Below are 26,849 nucleotides of genomic sequence, written 5' to 3' on the forward strand. Positions count from 1 at the left end.
GTATATAGCCACGGTAAAGAGTCTCTGATTTGACTAAGGCCTAACTTTTATAGCCAAGGTAAAGAATGAACAACATACTTTTTAAAAATTTGATACATTTTTTAACATCCCTAATTAAAATTTGATAAAAAAAATATAATGGGCAGATTAAAATTTAGATAAAAACATAATATTCCCCATCCCTGTTAAAAACCAATAAAATTACCCATTCAAAATGATAATAAAAACAGTAAAACATCCCCAAATTAAAATCTGGATAATAATACTCACCCTGAAATGTCTTGCCTTCTTTAATAGATGTTGTATACAATGTTGATAGTCCTAAATAGAAGCTTTACTACAGCTATTACATAAACTTAACATGATCCAAGAAAATGAGGTCAAGGTCATTTAAACAAACAAAAAATACCTTACAATCATTCAATACACTAAATGTATTTGATAACTAAACATTGACAATGAACTATGAAAATGAGGTCATAGTCAGATGAACCATTCTAGGCAGACATTTGCAGCTTACAATCCTTCCATACAACAAATACAGTTGACCTATTGCTTAGAGTTAAAGAAAAACAGACCATAACACCAGAGACATATAATACAATTGTATTATATGTCTCTGATAACACATAAACTCAACACTGAGCAATGTTCCATGAAATAGAGGTCAAAGTAAAATAAAAACCTGCAAGACTGACATGTACATCATAAAATATTTCCATACACCAAATATAGTTGACCTTTTACATAAAGTATTAGAAAAAAAAGACCTAAACTCAAAAACTTAACTTTGACCACTGAACCATAAAGATGAGGTCAAGATCAGATGAACCATGTTGGGCAGACATTTGCAGCTTACAATCCTTCCATACAACAAAAACAGTTGACCTATTGCTTATAGAAAAACAGACCAAAACACATAACTTAACACTGAGATTGAGGTCAAAGTAGAATAAAATCCTGTGAGACTGACATGTACATCATAAATATTCCCATACACCAAATATAGTTGACCTTGAAATTCTGAATAAGGGAAGGAGTCAAAAACGTGACCATATAGCATGAAACAATCGAATTAAAGAAATGTAGCAATATTAATTATCTAATATTTCTTTTATAGCAAAAATTCAAAAATAAAGTCATGCAAGCATTATAATATGAAACCAACAATACAAGTAAACAACACTAAATCAAATCACACATTGTAGCATACACATCAGAAATCCACCGTATATTAGCCTATTAAAGTTTATTAATCTGTTCAACATGAATAAGGTGGGTGGCTGCATCGCCAAACTGTACTGTTGTTACTTCTTGGTGGGGCATTAATGCTGCATAGTGAATCATGGTTGAGGCCTAGATTCCTCATGTTCCAGTAGTTTTATTTGTTTAAAATGTTTGGTCGGGGTGCTGGAATGTTTCGTCGACTTGCTTTGCCATCCCTTTAGATGATGTGTAGTCTCAGTCCCAGTATTGTGTAATGATTCCATCAGTATTTTGTTCCATAGTCAGTAAAGAGCATGCAGTCTAATTAGTTGTGTAATTTTTTTATTTGTTGTTTTGTCTTTAAATTAGCTTTCAGTAACTGCAAGTACTCTCAGATATGTTCTTAGTGTCTTTTTGATGTTGGTATGTACAAGTAGCCGGCCATGTCCACTTTGTGTTTATGTTTTACAGGGAGGATTGGAATCCCATTTACATGTTTCATCTTGCCACATTCTGTATGTGTGTGCATTTCCCAAGTCAGGAGCCTGTAATACAGTGGTTGTCATTTGTTGACTTACATCTAGAAATTGACAATAAGGGTCGGTTGAAGACAAAACTTTACGACAAAAGAGATGATTTCAGCTTTCCAATTGTGAACTTTCCATTTCTAAGTAGCAACATTCCAGCAGCACCTGCATACGGGGTATATATCTCCCAATTGATACGATATTCCCGTGCTTTCATTTCCTATCATGATTTTCTTGATAGAGGGTTACTGCTCACAAGGAAGCTATTAAACCAAGAGTTCCAAATGGTGAAGTTGAAATCATCCTTTCGTAAATTTTACGGACGCCATCACGAGTTGGTTGACCGTTATGGAATAACCGTTTCACAAATGATATCGGATATGTTCCTTACGTCGTAACTACAACCCCCTTCCCTTTCATGAATTTGACCTACCGAATTAGACTATTTACCGGATTTGTAATCACATAAGCAACACGACGGGTGCCGCATGTGGAGCAGGATCTGCTTACCCTTCCGGAGCACCTGAGATCACCCCTAGTTTTTGGTGGGGTTCGTGTTGTTTATTCTTTAGTTTTCTATGTTGTGTCACGTGTACTATTGTTTTTCTGTTTGTCTTTTTCATTTTTAGCCATGGCGTTGTCAGTTTGTTTTGGATTATGAGTTTGACTGTCCCTTTGGTATCTTTCGTCCCTCTTGTTGTTGTGTTACATACAAAATATATTTGTCACATTAATTTTTTTTTCATTTGTGATTTTGGGGCCCTGTGTAGCAGTCTATGCAGTATGGGATTTGCTCATTATTGAAGGTGGTACAGTGACATATAGCAGTATGCAACCTAAATTCATGTTCCTTGTGCTTTTCTCCACATACTTTGTATGTATACCTCTGTCTATCTGACTTATTCTTTATTTTAAGGTACGCTTTGAAGAAGAAAAAAACAGTTTGCAAATAAACAGTGTATCAAAACTATTTACTTCCATTCAAATGCATAGATCGTCCCCCTGGATCCGTCATTGAACAGTGTATCAACTATATTTTCTTTTAAACTATATTATATATCATTTGATTGACTGTTATGGGTGATAATTGTCACCATGGCTACTGTATTATAGCCGAGATTTACTTTTAGTCGAGTAGCAAGTATCAAGTTGCAAAAAGCGAGTATCAAGTTTTGGAAGGTGAGTATCGAGTTATAAAAAGTGAGTATCGAGTAGCTAAAAGTGAGAATCGAGTTATAAAAAGTGAGTATCGAGTAGCTAAAAGTGAGTATCGAGTAGCTAAAAGTGAGTATCGAGTTATAAAAAGTGAGTATCGAGTAGCTAAAAGTGAGTATCGAGTTATAAGTGGTGAGTATCGAGTTATAAAAGTGAGTAGCGAGTAGCTAAAAGTGAGTATCGAGTAGCTAAAAGTGAGTATCGAGTTATAAAAAGTGAGTATCGAGTTATAAAAAGTAAAAGTGAGTATCGAGTAACAAAAGCTATCATTTATATGTTTGTAAAGATTATTATTTAAACGAATGATCATCTCATGGTTTGTTTCCCTTTTCATTACTTACTAATTCTTAAGGCTTTCAATTAACTTCTTGAAATATTTCAATACAATTTGATACATTGCTATTTTATATGAATTCATTGCAAAGGATAGTCGTTTTACTTTATTTATTTTATTAATATTTGCTTTAACTTTATATCATTAATACTTTTTGTCGAGCCTTCGACTTTAGTCGAAAAAGCGAGACTAAGCGATCCTACATTCCGTCGTCGTCGGCGTCGTCGTCGGCGGCGTCCACAAATATTCACTCTGTGGTTAAAGTTTTTGAAATTTTAATAACTTTCTAAAACTGTACTGTATTTCTACCAAACTTGGACAGAAGCTTGTTTATGATCATAAGATAGTATCCAGAAGTAAATTTTGTAAAAATAAAATTCCATTTTTTCCGTATTTGACTTATAAATGGACTTAGTTTTTTCTGCGGGGAAACATAACATTCACTCTGTGGTTAAAGTTTTTAGAATTTTAATAACTTTCTAAAACTATGCTTGGTTTGTGCCAAACTTGGACAGAAGCTTGGTTATGATCTTAAAATAGTATCCAGAGGTAAATTTTGTAAAAAAATAAATCCATTTTTTCCAAATTTTACTTTTAAATGGACTTAGTTTTTCTGCGGGGTAACATTACATTCACTCTGTGGTTAAAGTTTTTAGAATTTTAATAACTTTCTTAAACTATCCTGGGTTTGTACCAAACTTGGACAGAAGCTTGGTTATGATCTTAAGATAGTATCCAGAGGTAAATTTTGTAAAAAAATAAATCCATTTTTTCCGTATTTTACTTTAAATGGACTTAGTTTTTCTGCAGGGTAACATTACATTCACTCTGTGGTTAAAGTTTTTAAAATTTAATAACTTTCTTAAACTATCCTTGGTTTGTACCAATCTTTGACAGAAGCTTGTTTATGATCATTAGATAGTATCCAGAAGTAAATTTTGTAAAAACACAACTCCATTTTTTTCTGTATTTTACTTTTAAATGGACTTCTATTTTCTTCCAGTTAACATTACATACAGTCTGCAGTTAAAGTTTTTAAAACATTTATTATATTCATTAAACTATCATAGATTTTTACCAAACTTGGACAGAAGCTTCTTACAATCATAAGATAGTATCAAGAAGAATATTTTTATTGATTTTTTCTTCATTTTTGTTGAGCCTGCGATTTACAGCAAAAGTAGGCGAGACACTGGGTTCCGCGGAACCCTTACAAATTTTTGTTCTTTTGACTTCATTATGGAAAAACTAAGGTAGTAGTTAATCGTGCATTGAGCATTTAATATTTTGGAAGAACTAAATTGATCTTTTTTAATTTTGGAAGAACTTGATCTTTTTACATTGGCACATGTTTACCATTGTTGTGAAATCAATCCTTTAATGATATCTCTAATCTGGATTTGAGTGTTTTTGGGGTACTGTTTTATAAGTTACAGTGACCAATTGTCCTAATACGAGAATTTATCGGGTCAATAAAACCTGTATTAGGACAATTCAACACTGTGTAACGAATTTATCCTGATTTTGATATGTTACATATTATTTAAATTCAAATTCAATATTAGGACAATATCAACCAAATATTTTTAAGATATTTGATCTAAAACTGTGAAAAAAAATAAAAAATATTAGGACTATAAAGCAACTCGTTTTTTTATAAGGTCAATGGTATAAAGAAGATAATTCCAATTGACATAATATCTTGTATCTATTTTCAGATCCTTAATTGTAAAGAAAAGGTGTATTTTACAGATAGGTTTTCACTATTATTTTCATTGAGTTTTTATACTAATTAGAAATTTCAAGCTTACATACTATTTCAATAAAGATGTCTCTGTTTATAGTTTAATGTAGACACATGATCATCTAGGGATAAGGTAGTTGGCCGTGACACAACGAGATGGGTGTAAGCAAACTTAAATACCCATGGGGGTCTTGCACAGTCGTACTGCATTTATAAGAATGATATGTATTTTAGTATATTACTCTAACATTAGTTCTTTCAAAATGGCAAACAAAATATATCAATTTAAATTAATGAATAAAATGAATATCCTTTGCAATGGATTATGATGCATTCATATAAAATAGAAAAGTATCTTTTGTTACTCGCTACTCACTTTTTATAACTTGATACTCACTTTTTATAACTCGCTACTCGCTTTTTGTTACTCGCTACTCACTTTTTATAACTCGATACTCACTTTTGATAACTCGCTACTCGCTTTTTGTTACTCGCTACTCACTTTTTATAACTCGATACTCGCTTTTTGTTACTCGCTACTCACTTTTTTTAACTCGCTACTCACTTTTTGTTACTCGCTACTCACTTTTAATAACTCGCTACTCACTTTTTATAACTCGCTACTCGCTTTTTGTTACTCGCTACTCACTTTTTATAACTCGCTACTCGCTTTGTGTTACTCGATACTCACTTTTTGTTACTCGCTACTGACTTTTTATTACTCGATACTCGCTTTTTGTTACTCGCTACTTGATACTCGACAAAAAGAAATCCTCTGTAATAATACTTAACGATTGCAGTTTAGAGCTTATATATGCTTCAATGCATGTCTTTTCATAAAGGTTTGGAAACAATTGAGAACACTGAATTCCCCATACCACAGTTCAATAAATAATAACTCTGTTTCCAAGGGGAAAATACGTTAAAATTCAAGAGAGCCCCACACAATGTTTTATTTATTTTGGTCAGGTAGTATTCAAACTTTGTTACTACAATGCTAGCTATGATTTACATATTTTCAATTTACGGAAAAACACACGAGAAAATTTGATATTTCACAATACTTCATGATTTCGAAAAAAACAAATGTTTTTTAGTATTTTTAAACAAAAAAATCTGAAAGTCGGTGTTGAATTGCAATACTAACTAAGCTCTGAAGCTAAAACCAAGTTATTATATCGATGTTATACACATGAAATTTCTGAATATAAAATTGAGTCTATTCATAATCATTATTCTATTTATAATCAGGCTCTCCGACCAAACGTAATCTTTTCAAGAATTTACATGTATGATTTTTTTTAAATTAAACCTACCCCCCCCCCTTTTTTCCCCTAACCTTTGGTTCTAACCTCAATGTTTCATTAGATATCATATACAGACAAGATTGTGAGTGAAGCAAAGCATGCAGTCATATTCTAATTTGAATATAAACACCGTCTATATATAATATTTTTATCTTTTTTACATAAGTTTCTATTGATACATTTTGAAATAGATGTTACTATGGGTAATATGTATTTCCATGTTAACTTTTGAAGTCAGCAACTATAAACGATGGTAATTTAGAGTAAGCTTATGCTTAAATGTAATTTTTTTTATCAGTTATGGAACACTTCAGTACATTAAAGCTCTAAAACGGCAATATTCTGCAAATTATAACTCCGTTTCCAAGGGAAAAAATCGGTTGCTATGGTGATAAAACTAAAGAAAATCCCAAGCTTTTTTCTATTCAATTTGGTAAAGAAGAATCCAAACTTCCTAAATAAAGTGTTAACTATGCTATACACAGTTGCTCTTTTCTGAAAAACACCAAAGAAAATTTGATAATTTCGCAAAAATCCCAAATTCAGAAAAGTTGAAAATATGCATTTTTTGGCAAAAATTTTCAAAAAAAATACAAATTTGGTTTACCTGCAATCTGAACTAAAATGATGCTTAAACCAAGTTGTATCAATGTTACATATGAAAATTAATGAAAAATGCTTGATTCTATTCCTAATCAGGCTCTGAATTGTAGTGATTTAGCTGATTTTTGGAAGATTTTACTATGCTTCACAACCAAAAAATAGAGTGTCCGTTACCATGGCAAACACTCGTATTTTCCCACACATAATTATTTTTTGACCAGTATTCAGTTACTGCTTCTTCTAGGCCATTTATAGATAAAATCTGAAACCCTAATAAATCACATGTATATGGCACCCTGCCTGGTTCTTACAAAGAGCTGTAGTTAAAACGTTTAAAACTGCTGCATTTGTTAGCACCTGTCCTACGTCAGGAATCTGATGTTCAGTGAGTTGTCGTTTGCTGATGTGTTTATGTATTCCCGATAGTTCATAGGTGTTTTTCGTTTTTTAAAAAGATTAGACCGTTGGTTATCCCGTTTGAATGATTTTAAAATAATCATTTTGGGGGCCCTTTATAGCTTGCTGTTCGGTGTGAGCCAATGCGCCGTGTTGAGGAACGTACTTTGACCTATAATGGTTTACTTTTACAAACTGTGCCTTGAATGGAGAGTTGTTTAGGGGCCAGCTGAAGGACGCCTCCGGGTGCGGGAATTTCTCGCTACATTGAAGACCTGTTGGTGACCTTCAGCTGTTGTTTTTTTATTTGGTCGGGTTGTTGTCTCTTTGACACATTCCCCATTTCCATTCTCAATTTTATCATTAACACTTATACCACATCTTCTTATATATATTTGGATAACTTTAAAGAAAATACTATATATTATACATAATATGTAGTCCTGTGTTATTTAGTGGAACGTCAAGGGCAGCGTGCATACATGTAGTTTATATATCCATCCTACCAAAGGACTATTATTGAATGAAGTATCGCACAGTAATGAGGGGGCAAGGGGTTTAACTGTTATGCTGTTATGGGGCATTTTAATTCTTTGTTATCTGTTATTCTTAAAATATATTTACTGTTAGCTGTTATTGTCTTATTCTTTGTTAGCTGTTATAGGACTGTTATCTGTTATTGTGAGAATCTATTTGCTGTTAACTGTTATTGAAAATTGGAATGTTAGCATTTTGACAGCCAATGTTTCGTAGAAATTGAAAATTGTGATTTGAATAGATAATAGTCTCATTGGCACGCTTACCACATCTTCTTATAATGTATATCTATTGGGGTCTTTCTACTAATAATATCGGGTGGCCCTGTATTTGCAGAAGAATTTCAGTAACATACATCACATAAACATATTAAAATCAATTGGACCCAGGACCATTTCAGTATATATTATTATTATCCTTTGTAATAAATTCCCGCGGTTGTCTGTGAACATGTAGCATTTTGTACCAATTATTATTCACTTATTAATCAAAGATCCGAACTGCTTCATATTATATACATGTCTCATGGGCGATCAACCAATTTTTTGTTTTCTTCTTAATTATGTCTCATGTGCAATCAAACCCTTTATTTACCATAGTAGTATGTGTGAAATGTAAAACCGGCTCCTTTTGTTTTCAAAGATAAATATAATAATCAACAAAGAATGTGGAATGATATGGCTACAGTATTAAATTTTTGGCGCAGACAAGATAAGGCAAGATGAACGTACAAACCGCCGAACCATTATTTTTGGCAAGCCTGTGCTTCACTGGTAGGCAATGAAAGCTACAATCCTCTACGTTAAATGCCAAATAGAGAGATCGTATGAAAAATGAACCCCGATACGTAAATATTCCCCCCAAGAACTCTTTGGTTTCCATTGCAGCTTATTAATTATTAAATTCAAAGAGAACACCTTAAGTTCCAAACTGGGACCAATTTCACTTATTAATTGTACAATAACTATGGATTTTGTTATAAAAAAAAAAGCATTGGTACAGCCTATATATTTTTTTTTATTCAATGCCCACATCATAATCTTTATGCTGTACCATTGCACCACTGTCCCTGATTAGGGGAGGATTGGACACCAATCAGCATGATGCTTAAGTTGACGCAGTCAGGAGCCTGTATTTGTAACGGTTAATTTCTTCCTCTGTGATATATTATCCTGAGGATAATTTGTCCCGGTAAATATTTTCCAGGCATGGTATTTCACAGGTTGATTTTTTTCCAGAGGAGTAAAAAAATATCTGTGTTATGCGGATAGTATGTACCGGTATATATTGGCCGTACTATATTTTCCAGAACCGTGTGAAATAGAGTCCCATTAACTACTATGTAAGTTACTCACAATCAATATATACCTGACTATAATTATAAAATATTTCACAAAGGTAGAACAAATTTGCATAAATTATCAAAGAAGGTAATTATGAGCAATTTATATTTTAAAGATATTAATATAATATGTTTCTGAATCTATTTCATAGTGAAATTTTTCCTTGAATCTTATTTCTTATATATTCATTTATATAAAAAAGATGACTTACAACTTGATTTTATAAGACAGATAACATTTCACAGGTAAATAATATCCAGCTGTTCAACATGTTCCAATATATTGTTATGCTATGATTTATCTGATTTCCATATAATCAACAACTACATCTCTGTCCCCAGACAAAACTATTTATATAGTTAAAAATAATTATCATCATAATCAAATTCTTCTATTACTGTTAACAGTAGTAATGCAACTATATTTCTACCTTACTTTTAAATTCATAGTTGTACTGAGATCTGAAAACAACTCGCATGTATTTCACTAACCATATTTAATCATGATATTATTTTCACAATTACGATCTTTTAAATTACTTCTGGTTTTCTTCCCTATGTTTCATGATAATTTTCTTTTTAAAAGGATGATATTGACTTGAATATTTCTGGAAAATTTTTCAATGATAATTTGTGAAATTATTTCCCATTATAATACATTTTTTTTTAACAATTTCGCTTTATTTCAAATACACTATTATTGTTTCATAGTATTTTTAAAGGATAAGTTTTTTTCTAATATCTATTCAATAAGTCAACTACCCAGATAGAATTTCACGACAAAACAAAAACTATCCCAGGAAATATTTTCCTCCAGATAAAAAAAATAACAACAACTACTGTGACATTTTTTCCTCCGGATATAATTTTACTTTACATATTCAATGGTTGTAGTTTGTGTTACTAAGTTTCTCGTCGACTATTTCGTGGATAAATAAGGCAGTTAGTTTTCTCCTTTCAATTGTTTTACATTACTAAGTGGTATGGACTCACTTGTCTCAATTTTTTTTCGCTATATACCTTAATATATGCCTGTGGGTATGGGTTTGAATTATGGCTTTGGGAATTATACAACATCTTTTTCTTTTAGCATTTATATGAAAGAGAACCCTGACCACTATATTTTTAAAAGTTTTTAAACTGCTTCACATGGCGAAAATTGAAGCTCAGCAACCATTGATGCAAATAAAGATGTGTCTTCAGTTTAATTTTTCGAAAATAACCTTTTAAAATCCTACAGCTTCTCCAATGATGTACCCAAACTTTCCATATTCTATAATTTCCCATGAAATATATGATTGGTGTTTTTCACTTGGTGTCATCAAAATTTTCACTAGGTCCAATTTCTATCATACTATCAGAATTGTTACTGGAGTCAATTTCTATTATCAGAATAACTGGCATGCGTGTGTCAGTAACATGTCCTGTCTCCACTGATCTAGGTATTTATGTATTTAATAAGTAAGTTTTATCATGAGGTCATCAAATAAAAAAAAATATTGTGCATCAATGTTTTTTTTATTACTTGTAAAGTATATATATTGCTTTTCAGAAATAAAAAATCTAAAAATCAAATTGATAATAAACTGTGTCACTGGCTGCACTACTTTCAAAAATTTAATAAAAAAACCCTAAATCATTAAGAATTGATCCCTCAAATGACCTAGATTAAAGATATCCGTGCATCAAAAACAGAAACTAGTGATTTCGTTCAGAAAAAATCAACATCCATACTATAACTTATTGTACAAGTTACGGAAAAAATTCAACCAAGGCAGAACTGTCTCAACGGCCGAAACGTCTCGTTTACACAAATTACATTTTTCTAGGTCTATACCACAAGTTATATACTAAGATCTATGAGCCATCTACTGGATTGGTCCTGGATAGATTTATTTTCATATTTCATTTACTGTTATCTGTTATTGTCCCATTTCAATTCCTTGTTATCTGTGTTTCACCAAATCAATTCACTGTTTTGCTGTTAAGGGACCCCCTTGCCCCCCTCTTTATAGTGGGACCACGTGTTATCATGAATGAAAAGTTTTATTGAGTGATGCAAATGCCAATTGCTTAATGAATAACACATTATGTACAGTTAGCCAATCAGAATAACGTATTATAATGAAACAGACATCTAATGTAATTATTCACTGATAACTATGATTAATTGATAGCTGTATTCCGGCTGAATATTGCTCTTTTTTGTTATCAGTATAATTTTACCTTATTCTTTATTCTGCTTCTGCTTCTGCCTGATTATTTTTTGGTGAAATTACAGCTATTCATGTTCTTTTCTGTAATCGGTATATTTTCATCAAATTATTTAATTTTACAAATTTTACCAATTCTTTAATTAATTTCCCATTTTTTTTTGCGTTCAGTTTATATTTTAGCGAAATCCTTTTTTACAATCCATTATTCTTTTTTTTTCTGTAATGCTTGCCCATTTTTCTCTATCTTTTATTTTTTTTGCCAATTAAAATGATTAATTATTCTCTATTCGGTAAACCCCCCAAGACTTTTCCTTCACGCTTCATCGAACCACGTGCATTGTGGGCTACTACTGGCGGGAATTTTCTATTGATCTAATTTTTCAACTCTTGTGGAAGGATCCATTTTGGTATAAAAATGGTGCATTGAACGGCTGTTAACACATTTGAATTGAAAGTTTCGTCGAAAAGGTAGGTTGTATTCTTTCTTTAAATTTATAAATAATATATATGGCCTAGTATATTTTGTTGCGCAGTATAAATAGTCAAGTTTTAAAAGTTGCACAGTATCGCAATGTTAATTTGAGTTTCATAGAAAACTTTTTGTAATTCACTTTATAAAACAGTTTAACATATTTTATAATAAAGATTAGAAGGATTTCATCTTTTAATATATATTAAATGCTATTGTATTAAGTTTCTGGTTCAACCAAAGAATTGGACTGAACTCTGGATTTTCGATTCGAGTTGACCGAGTCGAGCATGTGCAAATCAATTTGAAATATTATGCCATAGAAAATTAAATTGTTTTATCTAATATGGTTAATTAGAATCTTATCCTGTAACTCAGAAATTTCGCAATTTTAAAAACCCAACACAGGATAAAGGTATTTTTTTTGGGAGGGGGACAACTTAATGTCCCCATTCAAATGCATTGATTGTCCAAACAGAAGGGGGGGTTCCAACTCCTGAACCCTCCCTCTGGATCCGTTACTGACCATGACCATCATCCTGGATGGCCTCTTTTTGAGATAATTATGTCTTGTATTTATTGACTTGTTTTCATTCTAAATATTCAACGTGCATGAACTATTTGCCACTATACGTTAAGCAGCCACCAACAGTCAATAAATCATTCATTTTTGTCTTGCTTGACAGAGTCAAAAAGTGAGACATAGGTATGCTTTTTCTGGCGTCATTGCAGACATCAACAATGTATTAGTTTGTGATTTGGTCAAGTTTATGGTGACCCACTAGTGGTAGGTCAAAGCTATTTGGTATGCAGTTGTATTAGTATTGGCACATTTTATTGCCATGGAGATTATTTGGCCCCGCCCTCTCAGTTATTGTCTATTTTGATATATACTATATGCCATAGGTCAATTATATTTGGTGTATGAAATCATTTGTGATATATTTATTTCACCATGAACTCTTTTTAATGGTTCATAAATCTCAGTGTTAAGTTTTTGTGTTTTGGCCTGTTTTTCATGGTTAAGTTTGTCTTCTTAGATACGTTAAGCAATAAGTTGCCTATGTTTAATGCATCCATTGATTGTTCAGTGTACATGTCTGTCTGGCAAGGTTCAAGTGACCTTGACCTCATTTTCATGGTTCATTGGTCTATGTTTAGTTTACTTAGAAACTATAAGAAGTGTGTCAACTATATATTCCGTATATATATATTAAATGATTGATTGTAAGGTGTACATGTATTTCTCGTTAGCCCTTTTTGACCTTGACTTCATTTTCTTGGATCATGTTAAGTTAATGTGATATCTGTAAGGATTTATTTATAGAACTATCAACATAAAAGCAATAGTTAGTCTAAAATAAGGCGAGACATTTCACCATGTTACTAATAACTTGTGTTTTGGTCGGTTTTTCACTTCTTTAAGGGTGCTCGCGGGTCTAAATCATTTTTAAAGCAATTGCTTTCATGCCGTCGCGTATGGCCATCTTTGTGACCCAGATCAGAGACTCCGCCCAGATCAAGCCATAGTATTTTGTTAACCAGGCTCCTGGTCTGTCATTCTTAAACACCTACGTATGTTTTCTAATGCAATACATAGCTTGCAACTTTTGAAAAACGTTAGTGGATTTAAGAAGTTTCAGCATACGTTCTTGTAGATGTATTTTTGTATTTAGGGGGACAACCGTTTGACTATCAAAAAACATAGACGTCCGAGTGAAAAAAATGCAATTTTATACCTGCGAATCCGTTTTCCGTTCGTACGATGTTTCAACAAAATATGGAATCATTTCAGTTGTTGATTTAGTATTGAAAATTTGACTGAATTATCTTTTATAATATACAGTTTTACATGTTTAATTGGTGTTTTTTTAAGAAAGAGGTCAGGTGCTCTTGTTCATTCATAAAATTGTCGTTCATTCATAAATTTATCGTAAAATCAAAATCACTACACAGGTTATCAGGTTATACGCAGTGTCAAATGATTACCTGTAATCTAAAAATAGACAAAGTTAACTGACCTATTTTGTTGATTTGTTTGCGCAAATAATATAAGGAACGAAACTCTTGTTAAAACACATAACAATAAGTTTGTTTTCCTTTTTTGTCATAACTCCGTAAGATTTATCGATCACCTTACTAATGAAATGGACCCGTCCAAACGTGATAGATGCCAAGTCCAGATGAAGAGATATTTACAATTTGGAATTTTCTAGTTTCATAGACTAAAAAAAGTACATCCTTTTTGGATATCATATTCAAAACTGGGTATGCATGACAAATGATGAAACCATTATCCTCGTCTTTCCAATGGACGAGTCTACTACATTTGTTGACCCTCGACGGTCCACCGTGTTTGCAATCTTATTTCACATGTTTTCGAAATATTGAAGATCATTTTCACAATGTTTCCTGAAAATTGGATAAATATCAAAGCAACTTAGAGCTGTTTGTTCTTGTTCGTATAATGACGATTTAATGTCATGTTTGTCTGTGATGGCCCCTCTTTTTGGGATTGCATGAGAATTATAGTTATCTCGTACCGCATGAGGATGACACATATCAACTGAGCAATAATGTTTGGGACTTAGTTTTTAAGAAATGATGACAAAGTAACATTATGAAAATATTTTTAGTCAGCTGAAATATATATTTATTTTTTACATGTTTATGTCTAAAATATTTTGTTTCTTTCCCGTTTTTCTACATTTGCGTCTGGAAAGTTGAAATGTTTTAACTGAATGGTAAAATTTAAATTAATTATGAAAATTAAATCAATAAAGGAAATTATTGCCCAGTTACAAACACTACTAGGGGATAATCCATAATAATTTCTCTTGGAGTTATATGTTTCAGCACATGTATATTTGACCCCAACTTTAGCCTGGTAAATGTGTTGTCTCCTTGTGAAATATAAAACATATTAAAAATGACTTTCTGCTAAAGTCTTTAATTGATATAAAGTTAAAACCTTCTTAATTCTCACTAGACAACACTCCTGTCATGTTTAATTCTTAAATATATGTGGATGAAAAAAAAGTCCCCAAAACATAAACATGGCAGCAATTGCTTTTACAGCCTTTCAGGCTTTGATTTTTATTTAATATAAGATTTCGCTATATTTTTCTATAAATTAACTTTATCTTATACTTAGTAGAAAAATGAAGTAACAAAATGGGGTCATCGTTCATTTACGTTCACAATCTGCCTTTGAAAGAAGCATACAGTTTTGTTAATGACCTTTATTTCTGTTGAACTAATTGGAGAAAAGGCAGTTATATCGAAATAAAAAAAGAATTTAATTACAGAAATCGCTTCAATTTTACTATTATTTAGTTTAGGCCTAAATTAAAATATTGTTTGTTTGCCCTTTTCCGACCCTATGTTTTAAAACAGGGTAGGTAGGTAGGTAAAATATTTTATTTTTTCCCCAAAAAAATAACTTGGCTCGGTATATTGTTTGTCATGGGTAGGCAGGTAGGTATAATATTTTATTTTATAGATACAAAATCTGCATAATGTCATTCTTATCCGTTTTGTTTTAGCAAATAAGTTTTCTTGGACGATTAGCTTTGAGAAAAAAAAATGTCAAGTAGAATGTGAAGATAATATGTATATGCACTACTATTTTGTTTTCAAATATCAAAATATAGAGCTGTGCCGCATATCTTCAACGTTTATATGCCTGGAATTTTGAAGAGTTTGAACTTGCACTTATATTCTGTACTTCGTACCTTGTACGCTTTACTAAAGATTTTCTGTAAGAGATAGATTTGTACTGGTAAGATATGTCCGGGCAGACATATATTACTAGTAGAAAAAGTCTGTAGCGTGTTAAAAATTCCCTGTTTGCCTTTCTTTCCAATAAAAATGCTACAAGATTTAAAACTCAATTGTCACGTATTTTACATCGCATTTATAAATGATCTGTATGGAAAACTTGGCGATTTTACTGCCAGATATTCTCCACTTTACAGAGATTTGTCACTTTTGGTTCATGTCAGATATAAAAAAATAAAGCGGCATCGTTAACATAATCATCCTGATCTGTAGATCACAAAAGGCCATATCTACATAGAATACAACGTCCATTTACAAATTAGTTTGTACACACGTTAATAATTTTGTATCAAACAAACTATTTTGTAAATTAACCATGCTCTTTAAGTATAAAGGTACAGAGTAACGTACTTCATGTCATGATTTCAGGAAGCGTTCAACATCGATTTCATTGAAGTGTGCATGTCAAACGCTCAGGTGATACCAAACGGACTGGGCCTTATACGTTAAAGATAAAACTGGAGGATTCCGGTAAAAAAGTTTTGAGCGGGAAATACAAATATAAGATTTTTGGCAGGAACGAAAAAAATAAAATAAAATAAAATCTTGATGGTAAACACAAATAAAAGATTTTCAAGCGGAACGAATTGATAGAGTCTGTCGGTAAAGGGCAAACAAACAATATTTTAATTTAAGCCTTATATTCAGCTTATTCGAAAACAACACTAAAAAAATATAGGTCACAGATAAGTTTAAAAAGATATATCAATTTTAATGCCAAAAAAGGCATTTTTTCATCAAAGGGAGATAATTTGGAGTTTTTTCTATGACATGTCACCTGGGGCCAACAGGAATTGATTTTTGGGAATGATTTTTGTACCATATGATTAAGTAACAAGTACTTAAGGTAATTAATAAAATTTGTAATGAAAAATAAATGTGTATTTTTTTTTATAAATCTGAAAAAACCTGCTTTTGGTGTCATACCACCAATTACTTTCTCAAATTTAGAATGTATGTGAAAGTAGGCCTACTTGGACAAAAAATAGTGCATTTGATGTCACTGTTCACCTAAACTAACCACCAAATTTGCAGAAATGAAACTTTTGTTGAAAGAGAAATATATTAAGACCATTTTGAGCCAAATTTTACCTGTGTAGGAGTTTGCATTTAAAATTGAGGATTAATGCGCTCCATTGTATACTAATTTAAGAATTCAAGAAAACCAGGGGTTATTTTTAGTGGTACCTCCTTTCAGGAGCGCTCATCTTTTTTGTGTGATTTTGAATGTATGTTGAAAATTGGCATGCAGAAAGGTGACACCTGTACAATTCAGTATATACATAGTTTCTATGAAGTTAAACTTAGGGACGACATCAAAAGATCAATGTTAGATAAAAAACTTAATTCAAATAGTTTGGGGTAGGAAGGTTTGAACTGCTGCAAAATTTGGTTATCCGACATAATTTTTACATACCGGTATATCCATATGGGTCAATAAATTTTTCCCAAATTAAGTTGAGAGGGGGTAGGGCGGTCAGTGAAAAAACTATGCGAATTAAGTTTTTTATCCTTCATTGAACTTTTGATGTTGTCCATTAGGGATAAAATATTTTGAAAGCTGTGAAAATTGCAAAATTTGGTTGAACAGATTGGGACTTTTAATTGGTGGTTTGACACCTTTAAGAGGGTGGTAAAGGGGGCTACTGAACACGGATATTCGGTGTATGGGAGGAATGTAAGGTGTACATGTCCAACTGGTGGGTGTCATCTGACCTTGACCTCATTTTCATCGTTCAGTGGTCAAAGTAAAGTTTTTGCGATTTGGTCTGTTTTTCTTATACTGAATGCAACAGGTCTACTATATTTGGTGTATGGAATGATTGTAAGGTGTAAATGTCTAGCTGGCAAGTGTCATCTGATTTTGACCTCATTTTCGTCTTTAAGTGGTCAAAGTTTTTTGGGTTTTGGTCTTTTTATGCCCTATTTATCATGTTTATTGGCATTATGTTTTCTCTGTGAATGCGTCCAACTGTTCCTACATGTGTCTGTTCGTCCCACTTCAGATTAAAGGTTTTGGTCCATGTAGTTTAAAGTTGAAGTCCAATCAACTTGAAACTTAGTGCACATGTTCCCTATGATATGATCTTTTTAATTTAAATGCCAAATTAGAGATTTTATCCCATTTCCACAGTCCACTGAACATAAAAAATTATAGAGGGATGGGGCATGTACTATGCAGTGTTACAGCTAGCATGAAATGGAGGGGCGCCGCGCCCCGCCCCCGAAATTTTGCGCCCCTCTGTCCTTTTTAAGCGCGCCTCTCTGCTCTTCTGATGCACCCCTCTGTGCCCTTTTGAAAAAAGTTTAAAAAACGATCTTTTTTCCTCGTATCGTCGCAATTTTGTTGAGTTCTTTATACACACACTTCATTAAGACAACATATTAAAATTAATGACACTTGTTACCTGTATTTAATCACCTATTTGATTAGATTCAATTACTTTATCAGGTGAAATTTACGACCCTGTCTAATCCCTTTGCCCTGAAGCACCAAACATCCAAGTTAAATGAATTGAATTTTTAACACCCGACATGCAAAATAGAATTTTGTTTGTCTGTCTGTCTGTTCATCTCTCCGTCCGTTCGTTCGTTCATCTGTCCAGTTTAGGGTGAAAGTTTTTGATGAAGTTGAAGTCCAATCAACCTTAAACTTAGTATATATATGTTCCAAATGATATGATCTTTCTAATTTTGATGTCAAATTAGAGTTCTGACCCCAATTTCACAGTCCACTGAACATAGAAATGATAGTGCCAGTTTCAGGTCAAAGTTTTTGGTTGGTAGTTTTTGATGATAGTGCGAATGGGGCATCCATGTACAGGGGACACATTCTTGTTTTTATACGCCCATCAAAATTTATGGTATACACATGTCCGTCCATCTGTCTGTCCAGCGTAAACATGTCGCATCGTAACTTGAGAACGACTTATCAAAATTTCATGAAACTTAATATAGTTGTTTCTTATGATGGTCAAATGATCTGTATACTTTTTGGTGAAAATTAGATTTAAACTTTTTGATTTACAGCACTTTGTAACTAAAACAGGGGTGTGTTTTTTTCACATGTCGCACTGTATCTCAAAAGTAATTCTTGATTATGGCTTAAAACTTTAAACACTTCTTAGTTATATTAATCTTAATATTTGGATACTTTTTGGTGATGAATCAAAATTTTGTAAAAAAGGGGGGGGGGGGTTTTACATGTCGCGCCATATCTCAAAATTGATTTATGATAATTGCTACAAACTTTACACATGTCTTCGTTATATTAATCTTAAGATCTGTATACTTTTTGATGATGAATCAAAATTTCATTTTTGAGTGATTGAGTATCTTGTAAAAAAGGGGAGGTTTTTTTTACATGTCGCGCCGTATCTCAAAAATAATTTATGATTATTGCTTAAAACTTTACACACTTTGTTATATTAATCTAAAGATCTGTATACTTTTTGGTTTTGATTCAAAATTTTATTTAAGTGATATTTAGTTTTTTGTAAAAATTTTATTTTAGTGATATTTAGTTTTTTGTAAAAAAAAACCAGGGTGGGTGGTTTCCTGCCGTGTCTCAAAAACTATATATGGTTATTGCTTAAAACTTTCTCAGAAACTATTTATGATTATTGCATATAACTTCCACATAAGACGTCGGGCGTATCATGCGCTCATGGCGCAGCTGGTTATTAATTTAAAGAACACTGTAAATTCAGAAATTATTGTGTGAATTTATTATTGCGATTTTGTCATTTTACATTTGAATGGGATTTTAATTTTTACGATTTTGAAAAGTCATGCTTAATTCAGTTAAAATATTACAAAATGCGAGTTTTAATTATTGCATTTACAACTCAGTCTCATTATTCGCATTAATAAAAACCTCACAATAATTTCTGAATTTACAGTATATAGAGGCATATATGAATGAAATGAGATGAAATAAATTGACTGCATTTCCCAATGACAATCACAAACTTGTTTTACGAACTCTTAAAAACGATCAAACACAGGGGTTTGTTACAATAAGAAAAACGCATAACAAATCACTTACAAACAAACAGTGCATCGCAACAAAGTTAGTGAGAATTGTCAAAAATTACACGCTTACCACAGCGTTATATATCCAAAAACTCTGGGGAGAACACTGCAGTTGTATTACCTAGGCACATCTCATTTCCTTGGAGATTATTTGGCCTTGCCCTTCTGTTGAGGTTGCACTTGCATTTGTTAAGCTTAGCTGGATCATATCTAAATTTATCGCTTAAGTAAACAAAATCATGGTTAAAACTAGGAGTAAGCTTACTTTCTATTTGGACTTCTCTTGAACTGAATTTTAATGTGCGTATTGTTATGCGTTTACTTTTCTACATTGGCTAGAGGTAAAGGAGGAGGGTTGAGATCTCATAATAGATATAGGAAGATGTGGTGTGAGTGCCAATGAGACAACTCTCCATCCAAATAACAATTTAAAAAGTAAACCATTATAGGTTAAAGTACGGCCTTCAACACAGAGCCTTGGCTCACACCGAACAACAAGCTATAAAGGGCCCCAAAATTACTAGTGTAAAACCATTCAAACGGGAAAACCAACGGTCTAATCTATATAAACATAAACATGTTTAACCCAGCTGCAATTGTGCGCCTGTCCCAAGTCGCGAACCTCTGGCCTTTGTTAGTCTTGAATTATTTTAATTATACCCCGCTTTAAAAAAGGGGGGTATACTGTTTTACCTCTGTCTGTCTGTATGTCCGTCAGTCAGTCCGTCCCATGAATATTTTTCATCACATTTGTCACAGGAACTACAATACAAGGATTTCTGAAATTTGGTTTCAGGGTTTATCTAAGTCAGCTATACCGTGTGATGCGTTTTCAGATTGATCACTTGACAACTCCCTGTTTACCGAACACTTGTATGATTTTACACATGATAGCCAAGTTGAAAATTTTCATCACATTTTTCTCAGGAACTACAATACAAGGATTTCTGAAATTTGGTTTCAGGATTTATATAAGTCAGCTATACCGTGTGATGCGTTTTCAGATTCATCACTCAACAACTTCCTGTTTACCGAACAATATTTTATACCGAACTAATATCTTTACACTATAAATATTATCCACTTGCAGCAGGGGTATCATCAGTGAGCAGTAGCTCGCAGTTTCACTTGTTTTAGTTTCTTGTGTATAATTTGGAGTTAAGTATGGCGTTCATTATCACTGAACTATATTATATATTTGTTTAGGGGCTAGCTGAAGGACGCCTCCAGGTGAGGGAACTTCTCGCTATATTGAAGACCTGTTGGTGACCTTCTGCTGTTGTTTTTTTATGGTTTGGTTGTTTCTTTGACACATTCCCTGTTTCCATTCTCAATTTTTTTTCCAACATTTATATTTGCAAATTTGATATTTTACAGAAATCTAATAACTGTAGCAGAAAATTTGAACAACCTAATGTTTAGAGAAAGCAATGTAAAGGTAATGTATAACAAAAAAGTATGGTAATTAAGAATATTAGCTATTAACATACATGGTGATTAGTTTTTTGTTGCATCATTCGTATCACAAGATACTTAAGTGCCAGTCTGCCTAAGAATCGGGCAGTGGTGAAAACATGCCCAAAAACAACCACCTAATTTGACAATGATTTCAGTGCATAATATGTAGTTATGCACAAAAATAACATTCATTTCCGTTTTCCTTTCTGGTACTTGACCTTTTCAACATCTCTCAACACCTACAGTTGAGAACGACTACGACAGGTTAAAGGTGAGGGGTCGTCTCAAAAATAAAAATTGAAATCATTATTGATTTAATTGCTTTCATTGACAGTGATAAACTTTCCTGCAGAGTCCAAATAACATGGATTTTTTTTTAGATTTATCGTAAAGAAAATAATAAACTTTAAGTCACATTTCATCTTTTTAGGCGTTGAACTTTTAGCTAACCTGGTGGAATTTGGAAAATGAAAAAAACAAAGCATGTTTGATTGTAGTTGATATTTAATTAAACAATGTTTTATATCTGTTGATAAGGGCGGCACATGTTTCCGCAATGTCTGTTAGTTTTGGCCTTGTGTGCCTCCATAATGTACTGAATACTTTGTATATTTTCAATTCACCAAATGATTTAGTGTTCCTCTTGAATTCTGTATCCACCAATCATGCGATTAAGGTTTTTGCTCTTTCTTTCAAATGTTCTGGCTTACGATGTATATGAGGTGTTGAAATGGTGTAACTTAAGGATGTCGATTTGGATAAACTTTGTCTCTAAGGAGAACACAGTCCTCCGGGAAATGCAGCTGATTATTTCTCCATATTTTGATTCAAAACCTCTCTTTAGTATGGTCATATAGATGAGATACAAAAAAATCTTAAGTACGAAAAAACTCGAAAAAAGTACAAAACTTTGTTCCAGAAATTGGATATAGAGAAATAAATTTTGACCCGATGAAAACAAAACAAAATATAGCAATGCCATTGCATAAATAAAATTAACGAAATTTGATCATTTTCTTGTAAGAAACCCAAAGGTCATTTTCAGGAACGGGGAAAGGACACTATGACAAAGGGACAAGGTGTGATGTTTTCGGGACACCAAAACCCTGCTTAGCACTGTCCATATTGAAATATCAATGTCAATAAGCTCTATAGTATTAACTAACAACTTGAAATATAAATTCCATACACAGGTACATGTAATACACTGCTTAAGATGTTGTAACATTAAAACGAGAAGTCAATTATATTTTGTTTTCTAAAATATTTATCATGAAAAATATCAACTGGAACAAAATATCTTTAAGCGGAAAAGTCCGCCGTTGATAAAAAAAAAATAGATGTGATAATTTTCTTAGACCTTCAAAATCAATTATTGATTATCCCTTCAGATTTTGAATATGTACAGTACTGTACATCAACTAAGGTAACGATCGATTAAAAATATTCCAATTTCGTCATGTTCACAAGTGTGATACGGACGTACGGACAGTCCAGTAATTCTTTTTCATAAATTTTGGAAAATTTCATAAAAGCTTTTACACTAACAAATTAATCTTTATCTACATGCGGCAAACATTTGGTAAAGGACTCACAAAATCATAAAATGAAGAGAAAGCGGATCAGGATGCAGGATGGTTGCTGTATTTGTTTTAATCAATTCAACATGAAATGTCGTGTAAATACATACGAAATAAGAATATTATATGACAGAGAAATATATTTATTTGTTTATTGGTTCATATATATTCTGAAGCTGTACAGTCAAGACAATATATAACCGCCAATCCAATATGTTACGTATTGATTATCATGATGGTTTTTGTCTTTGAGACGACCCATCTATTTTACCTGTAAACTGTAGATGTCATTAGTCGGTGTCGAGAGATGTTGAAAAGGTCTACTAGAAGATACAATTTGGTTGATATGCACTAGGAATTAACGAATAAGGGGAGATAACTCTGAAATTTGCTATCCAAGTTATTTGATATTACCAGACACACACAAACGAAAGATTAATAATTTTTAACTCAAGATGATGTTAAGTATTAGATAGCATCATTAGCTCGGGTTATTTCTGATCATGTTTTGATTTTTACCTAAATTGCCTGATTTTTACAAAGACTGGTACTTAAATATATATTAGTATTAACTGAAGAAAAAGCCTTCAGTATTTCAAGTTCTTAATCACCATGAACTGAAAAAAGTTATTGAAAAGTAACTGGTATTTGTTTTCATGAAGTATGCTAAGGGAGATAACTCCAATCACATTGAGAGGTCCATTTTAAAGCATTAAAACTAGTTAAAATTATTTTTAATTATACCCCCGCTTTAAAAAAGGGAGGGTATACTGTTTTACCTCTGTCTGTCTGTCCGTCAGTCCGTCCATCAGTCCGTCAGTCAGTCCTTCCCATGAAACTTTCATCACATTTTTCTCAGGAACTAAAATACAAGGATTTCTGAAATTTGGTTTCAGGGTTTATCTAAGTCAGCTATACCGTGTGATGCGTTTTCAGATTGATCACATGACAACTTCCTGTTTACCGAACACTTGTATGATTTTACACATGATAGCCAAGTTGAAAATTTTCGTCACATTTTTCTCAGGTACTACAATACAAGGATTTCTGAAATTTGGTTTCAGGGTTTATCTAAGTCAGCTATACCGTGTGATGCGTTTTCAGATTGATCACATGACAACTTCCTGTTTACCGAACACTTGTATGATTTTACACATGATAGCCAAGTTGAAAATTTTCGTCACATTTTTCTCGGGAACTACAATACAAGGATTTCTGAAATTTGGTTTCAGGGTTTATCTAAGTCAGCTATACTGTGTGATGTGTTTTCAGATTGATCACTTGACAACTTCCTGTTTACCGAACACTTGTATGATTTTACACATGATAGCCAAGTTGAAAATTTTCGTCACATTTTTCTCAGGAACTACAATACAAGGATTTCTGAAATTTGGTTTCAGGATTTATATAAGTCAGCTATACCGTGTGATGCGTTTTCAGATTTATCACTCAACAACTTCCTGTTTACCGAACACTTGCATATTTTTACACTATTAATATTATCCACTTGCGGCGGGGGTATCATCAGTGAGCAGTAGCTCGCAGTTTCACTTGTTATATATATTTCGGTAATTACGATATGTATTTAAATGAGCTAATGTATGTGTATGCCTTCTCTTAATCTTGTTTCTTGGTATATAATTTTGATCAACATTTTTTTCAGCATTTCTTTAAAATGATAACACAACTTAAAGAAATCAAAAACTTTTCCAATATAACATTAGCCATAGCCATGCTTACATCAATTACAGATAACTTTTCATTTTTCCAAAAACTGGTTATGATGTTGGATGCCATTTCTTTTAACAATAAGTTGTAACTGCATGAATCCCAATTATAAGCACACTAAACTTCTAAGTGTATTCTAAGTCATACACCATATATATAACAAATTTGTGAAGAAAATTGATTAAAAATAATTTAACTCATCTGTACTCTGTAGGTCCTATGTATTGCACTAGGACTGAAGACAAACACTGCACTTGGACTGAAGACAAACACTGCACTTGGACTGAAGACAAACACTGCACTTGGACTGAAGACAAACACTGCACTTGGACTGAAGACAAACACTGCACTAGGACTGAAGACAAACACTGCACTAGGACTGAAGACAAACACTGCACTTGGACTGAAGACAAACACTACACGTAGACTAAAGACTTTAGACATAATATCCAAGTTAAATGGGACTAGGGACCACTGGAACTAGCTCCCTCAAAAACAGATTCATTATTGACCTCTATATTGATGTGTTATGATGAAATCATGCTTTTGATAGTTGCATTGATAAATAATCGTGCATTAAAACATTGGATTGACTTTGACCCAAGACTTATTATAGTTTCTCCAGAGTATAAATGAGTTTGCCAATTTGAAGTGTTTAGAAGAAAAGTGTTCAGAATTTTAATATTTACCAATTTGTGAAATTTGATAGTATGGCTAATGGCTGGTGCACCAAAATAGATTTTCATAATTTGCTGTATTTTCACTGATACAAATTCTGAAAAATTGTAACAGCAAATAGCTTCTGTTTAAAGCAGATATAAATTAAGAGCTTTTGTTAAATTTCTTTAATTTATGTTGCCCTCCTTGATGGAAGAAGACCCATTCATGGCAGATAGCAAGAGTCATAATGTATGTATTTCCTTAAAACTAAGTTCATGTTTGTAAACAAAATGAATCATTTTTTAATATGTTCCACTCCAACGAGAGGGATTTCATGGTGAATAACACACCAGGATGAGGCGCATGTTAGTATTTGCTAATTACAATTGTACTTGAAACTATGTTAATATAAGGGAGACAATAAAAATGTTTTACTGTAACAATAGCTTAGAATTGTATGATAAATTTGGTCTTAAATCAATTTCTTTTATTCAAATTTAGACTCCAATGAGGCATATTTTAATTAGAATTCAGTTATTGTAAATCAAATGTCGCTGATTTAAGATTTGATTCAAAACACGTCACATCAATTTCAAAAGCCAAAATATATTCCCCATTTTGAAGCTGATACTAATTTATTATTTCCTTTTGTTACAGATACCCAAATATGTTCCACTCCAACGAGGGATTTCATGGTGAAAAACTACCGGGAAGAGTCGCATGTTAGTATTTGCTAAATACAATTGTACTTGAAACTATGTTAATATAAGGGAGACAATAAAAATATGTTTTACTGTAACAATAGCTTAGAACTGTATGACAAATTTGGTCTTAAATCAATTTCTTTTATTCAAATTTAGATTCGAATGAGGCATATTTTAATTAGAATTCACAGTAATTGTAAATCAAATGTCGCTGATTTAAAATTTGATTCAAAACACATCACATCAATTTCAAAAGCCAAAATATATTCCCCATTTTGAAGCTGATACTAATTTATTATTTCCTTTTGTTACAGATACCCAAATATGTTCCACTCCAACGAGGGATTTCATGGTGAAAAACTACCGGGAAGAGTCGCATGTTAGTATTTGCTAATTACAATTGTACTTGAAACTATGTTAATATAAGGGAGACAATAAAAATAGGTTTTACTGTAACAATAGCTTAGAATTGTAGGACAAATTTGGTCTTAAATCAATTTCTTTAATTCAAATTTAGACTCGAATGAGGCATATTTTAATTAGAATTCACAGTTATTGTAAATCAAATGTCGCTGATTTAAGATTTGATTCAAAACACGTCACATCAATTTCAAAAGCCAAAATATATTCCCCATTTTGAAGCTGATACTAATTTATTATTTCCTTTTGTTACAGATACCCAAATATGTTCCACTCCAACGAGGGATTTCATGGTGAAAAACTACCGGGAAGAGTCGCATGTTAGTATTTGCTAATTACAATTGTACTTGAAACTATGTTAATATAAGGGAGACAATAAAAATAGGTTTTACTGTAACAATAGCTTAGAATTGTATGATAAATTTGGTCTTAAATCAATTTCTTTTATTCAAATTTAGACTCGAATGAGGCATATTTTAATTAGAATTCACAGTAATTGTAAATCAAATGTCGCTGATTTAAAATTTG

The 26,849-nt window shown here is 32.3% G+C and overlaps 1 long non-coding RNA gene across 2 annotated transcripts in view; it reads left to right on the forward strand.

Moving 5' to 3' along the window:
* Positions 1 to 11,760: 11,760 nt before the first annotated feature.
* The window catches only part of LOC134687011 (uncharacterized), a 102,981-nt gene continuing 87,892 nt past the window's right edge, over positions 11,761 to 26,849 (forward strand). For both annotated transcript variants that reach the window (XR_010101720.1, XR_010101722.1), the window contains exons 1-3: positions 11,761 to 11,895; positions 21,149 to 21,209; positions 24,473 to 25,446. This is a non-coding gene — a long non-coding RNA (uncharacterized LOC134687011). The remainder of the gene's footprint in view (positions 11,896 to 21,148; positions 21,210 to 24,472; positions 25,447 to 26,849) is intronic.

This window comes from Mytilus trossulus, chromosome 10, assembly GCF_036588685.1.
Source record: "Mytilus trossulus isolate FHL-02 chromosome 10, PNRI_Mtr1.1.1.hap1, whole genome shotgun sequence".
NCBI lineage: Eukaryota > Metazoa > Mollusca > Bivalvia > Mytilida > Mytilidae > Mytilus > Mytilus trossulus.